The sequence below is a fragment of the Vulpes vulpes genome, chromosome 6 (genome assembly GCF_048418805.1).
Source record: "Vulpes vulpes isolate BD-2025 chromosome 6, VulVul3, whole genome shotgun sequence".
NCBI lineage: Eukaryota > Metazoa > Chordata > Mammalia > Carnivora > Canidae > Vulpes > Vulpes vulpes.
In genome coordinates, this window is record NC_132785.1 from 8,126,044 (window position 1) to 8,136,157 (window position 10,114).

Here is a 10,114-nt window from a genome sequence, read left to right on the forward strand (position 1 = left end):
CTATGTTTTACCTCATCAAGAATCAGTGATAGGATTAAGAAGGTATTGTCTAAGAAGGTGTTTGAAATCTTCAAGAAAAAAATGTGATATTATAACTAGAAAATTGATACAACAGCAGGTACCATAACTAGTAAAATGAATTTTAGCTTTGGTATCCCTAGATGCTCCCTATTCAATTCCTAGTAAAATATATTTCAATCTAGAAGAAAATACGGACCCTGCCAACTGTTATTAATGCTCGTTGCCTTTTAATTGAAGTGCACTCCTGGAAAATGTCATATGTATCTGGGGAAATATAATGCATTCAGCATAAGAATAAATCTTTTTTTTGAGTGAGTTACATCCAGGGATTTTTTTTTTTTTTTTTACTTTTCAGTCATTCCACAATCTCTCTGCTTTATCAACTCCTTTTTCTTTGCTAAGCGGTGATGGTAATGCATACATTTGCCTTTTCCAGTAAATCATCCTTTTATAATTTGGCTTTCTTTCAATCTCAGATTCCCATCAGAAGGGTTTTACCTCAAGGCATATTGCAACCAATTTCCCTTGTAATTAATGCCATATCTGCTTCAGAGTCCATTTCAACTCCCAAATGAAAATTGATGAGGCAGCCAACCACAAATAAAGATCACATACCACTGATTAAACTATCAGTCTAGTTTCCAGTCTATCACCTTATAGTGCTGCATCATAACCAGAGGGGGAGTTTTCTGGTCTTTTGCAATGTATATTGCTCATAGTAAGTGTCCATAAATTGCCATTAGCAGACGAGGAGAGGGATTGTATATGACCCCTTTCAAATTCTACCAGAAAGACTAATGATGAAAGAGGTTTGTATTACAGGGACTGAGACTCTACAGCACATGGAGAAAAAAAAAAAAAAAAGAACCAAAAACCCATCTAGACTTGATAAAACAAGCCACAAACTGACAAAAATCTCTGGGAAAAGAAAAACTCATGTAGGTTTTTTTTTTCTCATCCAGGTGGAATGTGGATGGTTGAGCTGCATTATTGCCTAGGGAACATGGAGTCCAAATCCTCTACCCATCAACCTTCAACTCCAGACTTCAGAGTGAGAGTAGGATTGGAGGCTGGTGTTTGAGGTGAGTAGTAGCCAAATGGTCAGAGCAAGAATGTATTCTCTTGTTCATTACATTCATTCATTCAGTAATTCACTCAATGTTTTCCAGGCATTATGGGAACACGTAATGAAAAAGATACCAGCTCAGTTCTGGTGGAGCTGATACTCCAAGGGTGGGTGTAGGGGTGGGGGTGTGTGTGCACATAAATAACCAGATCATTCAATCTATGAGATTAAATGCTAAAAGGGAAGTGAGCATGAGGTACCAATCAGGAATGCAGGTGTGTGTATGTGAGATGGCTCTTCCTGGAAGGGGCCGCTAGAGCTCTCAACAGATGGCCATAGTTAGCCAGGTGAGGAACAGGGACAGGGCAGGGCATTCAAGGTAGTGGAAACAATTTGAGTCATGTATGAGATGGACAGACAGTGGTGGCTTGTTTGGGAGCTTTGAAAAATTAACCGTAGCAGGAACAAAGGTGTGAGGAGAGTTTTGTGGAGAAAAAGAAGACTAGAGGAAGGATGGCAGGTGTTCTTTGAAAAATCTCACTGACCAGCAGTGGGAGCAGGGTATGCATAGGAGCAGTTATGAAACCATATATGTGTATGTGAATATACATATGTAAATGTATCTATAAATTCATTACTTATTCAATCAGTAGTGTGTGCTTGTTGCTTGAGTATCATTTTGAAATATTTTTAAGAAAGTCATTTAAAAAATTCAGGACAACTGTAGATATGAACCCTATCCCCAAGAGACCATCTTTGACACTCTCAGGCAGATACTTTATGTCCCAATTTGAATGACCTGACTTTGGCTTATCCCACTAATATCCGTAGCTGCCCCCAAAGTAATGGCAAGTGTCTTCTGAGATAAGAAATTCCAGAGCTTTTTTCCTATTACAGAACAACCTGTATCAGTGGGGACCTAAATCACATTGACTTACTGAATTAAAAAGGTTGACTTGTCTACTTTTCAAAGGCTCAGCTACCCTGTGCAATTTTCTAGCTGCCTGTGACCACTGAGTATCACAGTGTATGGAAAGTTGTCATGATAGTCCAAGGGATGGGACCATGTGGCCTGCTGTCAGGAATGTCCTGGAGAATTAGTGGATATCAGTAAGGAATCAGTAAGGACCCTGGTTCAAAAAATAAATTGAAAACAAAAATACGGGATCCGTGGGTGGCGCAGCGGTTTAGCGCCTGCCTTTGGCCCAGGGCGGGATCCTGGAGACCCGGGATCAAGTCCCACGTCGGGCTCCTGGTGCATGGAGCCTGCTTCTCCCTCTCCCTCTGCCTATGTCTCTGCCTCTCTCTCTCTCTCTCTCTCTCTCTCTGTGTGTGTGTGTGACTATCATGAATAAATAAAAGTTAAAAAAAACAAAAAACAAAAATACACATTGAAAAATGGCTTACTTAGTACAATTTGGCTATGCTGGTACTTTTTAAAAAGCTGTTTTGTTTCTACAATTTATTTTTGGCAACAAATATCTTGTCTCAAAAATGATAAGCTAATTTTATAGCTATTATAATTCTTAAAACTAACTGATGACGACGGTGATGCTGATGATGACGATGGTGACAGCATTACTTGTACAGTCACTTGCCCAAGACAAATCCCAAGAAAAGAACACAAACAGAATTCAGTGGAGGGATTTGTCTTTGCCAAGGTTCCTCTCAACTAGAAATTTCTAAAGGTGTTTTGTGTGGTGTGCTGCACCATGTGCGGTTTTTAGCTTTTTAAACTTCAGGGACATCAAAGTATTGGAAGAGATTCAAAGAAAGATAATAAAATTCTTCTGAGGCTGCCTTACAGAATTGGGCTAACTGCCCAAGAGAACAGTGCTGTTGAAATCGCCTTGGCTGAGGAAGCGACCACCCTGGGCCCCTGAGACGCCTCCATCTCATTCAAGGGACATGGGCTCCGACTGCTATTCACTGCCTGGCTGGCCTTGAGGCAGCTGGCACACGTTGGAAGAAGAACAAGGACACCACGTGCTCAGAGCACAGAGCCATGGTGTGGGTTTCCTCAAAGAGAGTTTAACAGTAGGTTTGCTGTGAAGCCCTCACGCAATGATAAGAGTGGGGGACGTCTCAGGATCTAGATCTGGATCTAAGAATAGATCAGTGAGTGCCATGACTGCTTCAGAACAATGAGCTCCTTCCCAGACACATTGGATTCCAGACCACCTGCCATTAGTTTTATATTGTAAAGAAATTTCCTTAGTTCCATTCTTGAAAGCAAGTCTCCCTGCAGGAGGCAGGTAAAGACCCTGGCACTAGGTTCAGTCTCTCCCACAGATGGTATGAAAATGAAGAGGAAGCAGATGTGAAGGGAACCTGCATTCACTGCGTTTCAATGACATGCCAGGCACTGAGCTAAAGGTCTTGTACGTGTTCTTTTATTCAGTCCTCAGAGGTGTCCTATGACCTGCATGTTAGTAACCCCTTCCTGGCTCATACTGCTAAGGCAATATGCCTAAGGCATGCCGCACCACCTAAAAACTTTAGGAGAGGAACACGTAGAGACAGAGGCCAAGGATGTCAAGTCTCTTAGGCACTTGAGTTTAGAATTCTTTCTTAACTCCTGCCCATGACCTCCTATGTGGAGAAATGCCATAGCGGAGGTAGCTGGAGAGCTGTCCCATGGATTATGCAGCAACGGTTACATCCATATTCAGCATCTCTCAACCCACCAGAACAATGGCAAACTAGGGAGGAAAGGGAGGGAAAAGATAAAGATACAAAAGCTGAATAATGGAATGGATGAGTCAGTTAGTCAAGCAGAAGAAAAGAGCATAGTTGTAGGCTGGCAAAGGTTATAATTATCAAGCTCCGTGAGTGCCAATCCCAACAAGTACTGGGAAAGCAGAGGGCAGGGTTAAGGTGGGAGTGACATGGACAAGGGAAAGGGACATGAGGCCAAGTAATTAGGGATGAATCACAAGAAGCAGAACCTGTGACAGCAGAGAGCAGAGATTAGGAGGAGCAAGACTGCAACAAAATGAGAAAAGAATGAATTGTATATGAAAGTTGACTTTAGGGGCAAAGCAGACATAAATCCCAATGGCTCCTGGGGTTGGCATCACTGCATTATAGCAAAGTACCTATGTCACCGATGCTTAGAATGATGAGGCTGAGCCATTAAGAGCACTTTTTTTTTTTAAAAAAAGTAGTCTCTACGTCCAGTGGGGAGCCCAGTGTGAGGTCCAAACTCATGACCCTGAGATCAAGACCTGAGCTGACACCAAGAGTTAGATGCTTAAGGGACTGAGCCACTCAGGCGCTCCTATCAAGAACATTTTAAAATATGAAGACTGCAGAGACATATAATACATTTTAGAAGGATTTTAATGTAGTTGAGGTTCTATCAGTGGGTGCATAAACAACTTAACTATTTGCAAGGATCGCCAACTCCTAACCATCTAGGTAAACTAGAGCACAAAGAGATCACTTGCTGTATTTCCGAAGGTACAGAAACGGAAAGGAAGTGGATTCCTGTTGTTAGTTCATAGGGTCCCTGGGGGAGGGGGCGGGGGACAGTGGAGGTGGTGTGGAATTCCAAGACTTGGGAGGCATCTGAGTGTGCCAGGATGTTTTAGCAATCACATTCTGGCAGGGTATGCCAGGAACTTGCATCAGGAGAAGGATTGGCAGCAGAGTAAGGCAAGTTCGGTACTTATCTCAGATGCAAATTTGAGGGGACACCGAAACTTCAATAATGAGGATAAGTGATATTTTGACAGAATGTTTTTACAAATCAAAATTAGTGCAAAAAATCTGATGAACAAAATATCAAACTTTTAAGTAAAGACAGAATCAGCAGTGACTTTGAAAATATCCAGGAGGGGGATACCTGGGTGGCTCAGTAGTTGAGCTTCTGCCTTCGGCTCAGGGTATGATCCTGGGGTCCTGGGATTGAGTCCTGCATCAGGCTCCCCTCAGGGAAGCCTGCTTCTCCCTCTGCCTGTGTCTCTGCCTCTCTCTCTGTATGTTTTATGAATAAATAAATAAAATATTTTAAAAAAGAAAGAAAATATCCAGGAGACGCTAGATGAACAGGAAAGATAGATGTTTAGGGGGAAGGACAAGTGGCTGATGCAGTGTACTGAAAGAGTGAGACAGGGGAGTCAAGGACAAAGCTCAGTTTATGACTCATGTGGCATGTCAGTCACCAACTTGGGGGATTCAGAGAAGGAGTACATTTGGGGGAGCTTGATGATGAGTTCTGCTGTGAGTTTGTCACATATAAGGTGTACAGGGGCTATCAAATGAAGGAAATCCTGCCAAAGACTGGAAATATGAGCTGGTACTTGGCAGAGGAGTCTGTGCTGGCTACAAAGAGAGATGCTTTCTCACATGTGGATGCTACTGGAAGCCGATACGTAGGTGAGCCTGCCCAGGGAGCAGGTGTATAGACAGAAGAGACAGATGAATGCACCGAACATAACAATAAAAAGCAACAGTAACATTTATGGAGGTTTACTATGTGCTTGCCACTCTGCTGAGTTGTTTACAAGCAGTATCTAATCAAATCCTCACAACGACTCTGCAAGATCTATGCTATTATTATTTTCATTTTACTGATGAAGAAATAGATGTTTAGAGAGGTTAAGTAAGCCGGGATTTGTTAGATCCTGGCTCAGCAAGTAAATGGCAAAGCAAAGATTGAAACTCAGGAAGGAAAGAGGAGGGCAACTTGAAGAGAAGAGTGAGGAGCAGGGTTTGGATTCTGGCTTTGGGGTTTATGGGCTGTGTGATCTCACCCAGTGCTCATCCTCCTGCAGTCTATGTTTCTTTATCTGTAAAATGGGAATAACACAAGCTACTTCATAGGGTTGACTGGAAATGGGATGAGACGTGTTCAGTGTCTGATGCGTAGTAGGTGCACAGCATAAGCTAGTCAACTATTGTAATCATTAGGAACACACCAGGGCCTTGGCAAATATTTAAGGGACCTTAATGAGGAGGGGACAGGGAAGAAATTAATAGAGAGGGAAAAGCAGAACCAGGAGGGATGGGATGGACCAAGGGGAGGAAGCACACACCAGTGTTTGGTTGGTTTGCCAGCCTCTGATGTCCTTAGCAGAAGCAATAAGTTTAGTGAAGTGATGGTGGTGAGGGGCAGGCATTAAAGGATGCTGAGGAGAAAGAGCTAATGAATGTGAACAGTGCTTCCTGAGAGCGTGGCTCTGAGGGGAAGGAAAAGGTGAGATGTTGCTTAAGGGAGACACAGAGGTCAGAAGAGGACTCTCCCACCCCATATATATCCCATGATGGGGGAGAAATTGGAGAAGTTGTGGAAAACAAAAGTAAACATCAAGCCTAAAAATAGTGATGACTTTCTACTTAAACTTGCACAGCAGTTGAACACATTCAAAAATGCTTTTATATCTGACGTGACATGGAGGCTTCAGAACAATCCTGTGGAGTAGATTAAGTGGGCAAAATCCCCAATTTACAGTTATTGAAATGAAGATTAGAGATGAATTAAAAGGTTAGAGATAAAGGAAAAGATTGTCAATGAGGAAAGATTAAGAGACTTCCTCCTCACCCCAGCTGGTGTGCAGAGTGGAGGTAATGGGCTCATTCTCTAACATAGCCACAAGAGGGACCATGTTGCAGGAGAGGGCTACTGGTGGAAAAGGTGCACTCCATGCAGGCGGAAAATGCGTGGGAGGGAGGAAGTGAGTGAGACAGAAGAGACCTTTAGCTACCCTCCTCACAAAGTCTAAACCATGAGAGAGAGGTCTGAAAAGGATTGTAAAGTTTAACCTTGCATTCAGAATTGTCTTAAGGCATTGAGGAAAGATTGGGATTGTTTGTAGTGTTTTTTCTGGAGCCCTCGGCCCATGAGGCATGGTTTTCTTTTACAGAAAAGAAGAGCAAAGGGAAAGAAGAGGAAGTGAATGGAAAGATAAGGGTTCTAGGAAAGGTTGAGGTTTCAGAGAAAGACTTAGAATTTAGAGAAAGTAGTTAATAGTGAATAAAGATGGGCTGAAGTCAGATTCTGGGAGAGGAAAATCTACACTGAATTGAAAGGAAGAAAGACATGAAGAAAGGCTGGGGGAAATGGGGTATTGGACTGAGTGCTTTAACAGTGACCTGATTAAAAGCGGTATGAAAAAGAGGAAAGGTTTATTTCTCTCACCCAAAAGTCTGGGTCGAAGGCAGTCCAGGAGGCGAGAGGTGCTCTCTGAGGTTGAAAAGGGGGCCCAGGTTCTTTCTATCTTGTTCCTCCCACAGGTATTGTCCTTATCTGTGTGACCAAAGTTGGCTCTCTACATCCACATTTCAACCCAGTAGAGGAGGGAAAGAAGAAATGGAGTTCTGAGTTTTCTTGGAAGAACAGAAATTCTGAATTGTGCACATCACTCTCTTCACATTCCATTTGCCAGAACATTTTCAGATGGGCCTACTTCACTGCACGCGAGGTTGGGCAGCTTGGTCTCTAGGTGGGCCGTCCTGTGCCCAGCCAATACTCAGGGAAGGGTATTTTTTAATTTATTTTTTATAAATTTATTTTTTATTGGTGTTCAATTTGCCAACATATAGAATAACACCCAGTGCTCATCCCATCAAGTGCCCCCCTCAGTGCCCGTCACCCAGTCATCCCCACCCCCCGCCCACCTCCCCTTCCACCCCTCCCCCCCCCAGTTCATTTCCCAGAGTTAGGAGTCTCTCATGTTCTGTCTCTCAGGGAAGGGTATTAAAGAAGGAAGGGAGGACTGTAAACTGAGAACAATTAGTTTCTGCACTCACAGTTAGATATCATAGTTAGAAAATCAGAAGATCCTAATAAGTAAGCTTGAGTAAATTATGTGGAATGTGAGCACTAATCTGAGTTCAGATTGCAGAAGTGAGGTGTGTTGGTTTTTGAGTGGAATAGGAGAATAGTAAAGCAAAGTGCGGAGGGGTCCTGTGTGTACTGGTTGTGACAGAGGTCGTACCGCAGCAGGACACACTCCAAGGCCCATGACTCTGGCCCATAAATATGCCTCTAGTTCAGGAGTCAGCAAATAGGGACAGTTAGTAAATATTTTAGCCTTTGTGAGCCACTCAATCTCTGCCAAATCTACTCAAATCTGCTGTTGGAGCATGAAAGCCGCCTGAGCAGTGTAAGCAAATAGGAGTGGTTGTTTCCCAATAAAATATTATTCATAAAAACAGGCTGTGGGCCAGATTTGACCTGTGGCCATTGTTTGCTGACCTCTGCTCTAGTCAACTGCTCTGAAAGTACAGTCCTCTGATCCTAGACTCGAACCCTCTCAAGCATAACAGTTCCATCTACTATTCACTAATCCAATTATTTAACTCGGAGTGTTCTATGCTTTGGCTCTGGGATATGAAGGAAAGTGAGACATAGTGCCCGAACATATAGGAAAGTTATTGTTTAAGGAGATATACAAGGAAATAATTTTAAAACACCATGGTAATCTTTCTTTCTTTCTTTCTTTCTTTCTTTCTTTCTTTCTTTCTTTCTTTCTTTCTTTCTTTTTTCTTTCTTTCTTTCTTTCTTTCTTTCTTTCTTTCTTTCTTTCTTTCTTTCTTTCTTTCTCTTTCTTTTTGCCTTCCTGCCTGCCTTCCTTTATGCCTTTCTGCCTTTCCTCTTCTTCTTCTTCCTCATCTTCTTTGTCATTGTCTTCTTCATTGTCGTCGTCTTCTTCATCGTCATCATCGTCTTCTTCTTTCAACTGAAGTATAATTAACATACAGTCTTCATTAGTTTCAGGTATACAATATCATGATTCAACAATTCCATACATACCTCACTGCTCATCAAGATGAGTGATCCCCTTTATTTCACCCCTCCCCCCCACCCATTTCTCCTCTGGTAACCACCAATTTGTTCACTGGTTTTTTTTTTTTTGTCTCTTTTTTCCTTTGTTCATTTGTTTTGTTTCTTAAATTCCACATACAATTTGAAATCATATGCTAGTAATTTCTATAACAGGTGCACAGGTGAGATTCAGTAGGAATGCAATGGAAGGAGTACTGAAGTTTGCCTGGAGGTCAGGGAAGGCTTCTCAAGGGCAAGGCTCAAGCTGGGGCCTGAGGAGGAAGGAAAGAATCCCTGACTCACCAAAGAGGGAAGGGAATTCAGTGTGTGTGTGTGTGTGTGTGTGTGTGTGTGTGTGTTATGGGGGTGGACAGTATGTGTACAAAAACAGCAAATGAGAGAGTTTGGCATATTTGCAGCACCCCAAACATTCAAGGAACAGAGAGATGAATGTTAGATTATAAAAGGCCACTTATATGTTGTTCCAAGTAATTTTGTTTTATCTTGTCGGCAATGGGGAGCCACCGAGAAATAAAATGAACGGACAGTGACACCAGCAGATCTGAGTGTTAGAGAGCTAACACTTTTGGGGGAGCATGTGCCTTGGATGAGAGGGGAATAAGACAAGAGCACGGAAACCAGTAACTATGAGTGATGGTCATATCATTTGGGTGAGGGGTGTGGAGGGCCCGAGATTAAATACCAGTAGTGGGAAAAGAAAGAAAGAATGGGCTCCAGAGATTTTAAGAAGTAAAGGTGAAATGAATTGTTGACTTATTGGAAGCAAACTGTGTAGGGAGAAGCAAGAATTTGTTATGACCCCCAGGATTCCGTCTTGGGTAACCAAGTCCATGGTAGCGCTTATAAAGATAGTAGGGATTACAGAAGGACTAGCTTTGGAGAATTTGAGATGCTTCTGATATTCATTTGACATGGTTGGGAAAATCCAGGTGGACTCCACTGTGCAGACGGGTGTTTTTGTCTGTTCCTCCAAGAGACAGTCTGGACCAGAACTACAGACCTAATTAATTAAGATGCTTCAGATGTAGGGGGTAATTACTCACGCTCTGTTATATTCTGGAAAACACAGTTACAAGACTAAAATGGACAAATATAGAAGTGAGGGGAAATTAAAAACTGGGTGTGAGCTATAAAAACAAACCAGAATCTGCCTACACTAACAGTTGCCTTCAGATTTTGCACTGAAATCCCCTGTGACCGATATAAAGAAAAAGGCCATTGCTTGAGTCATGGTA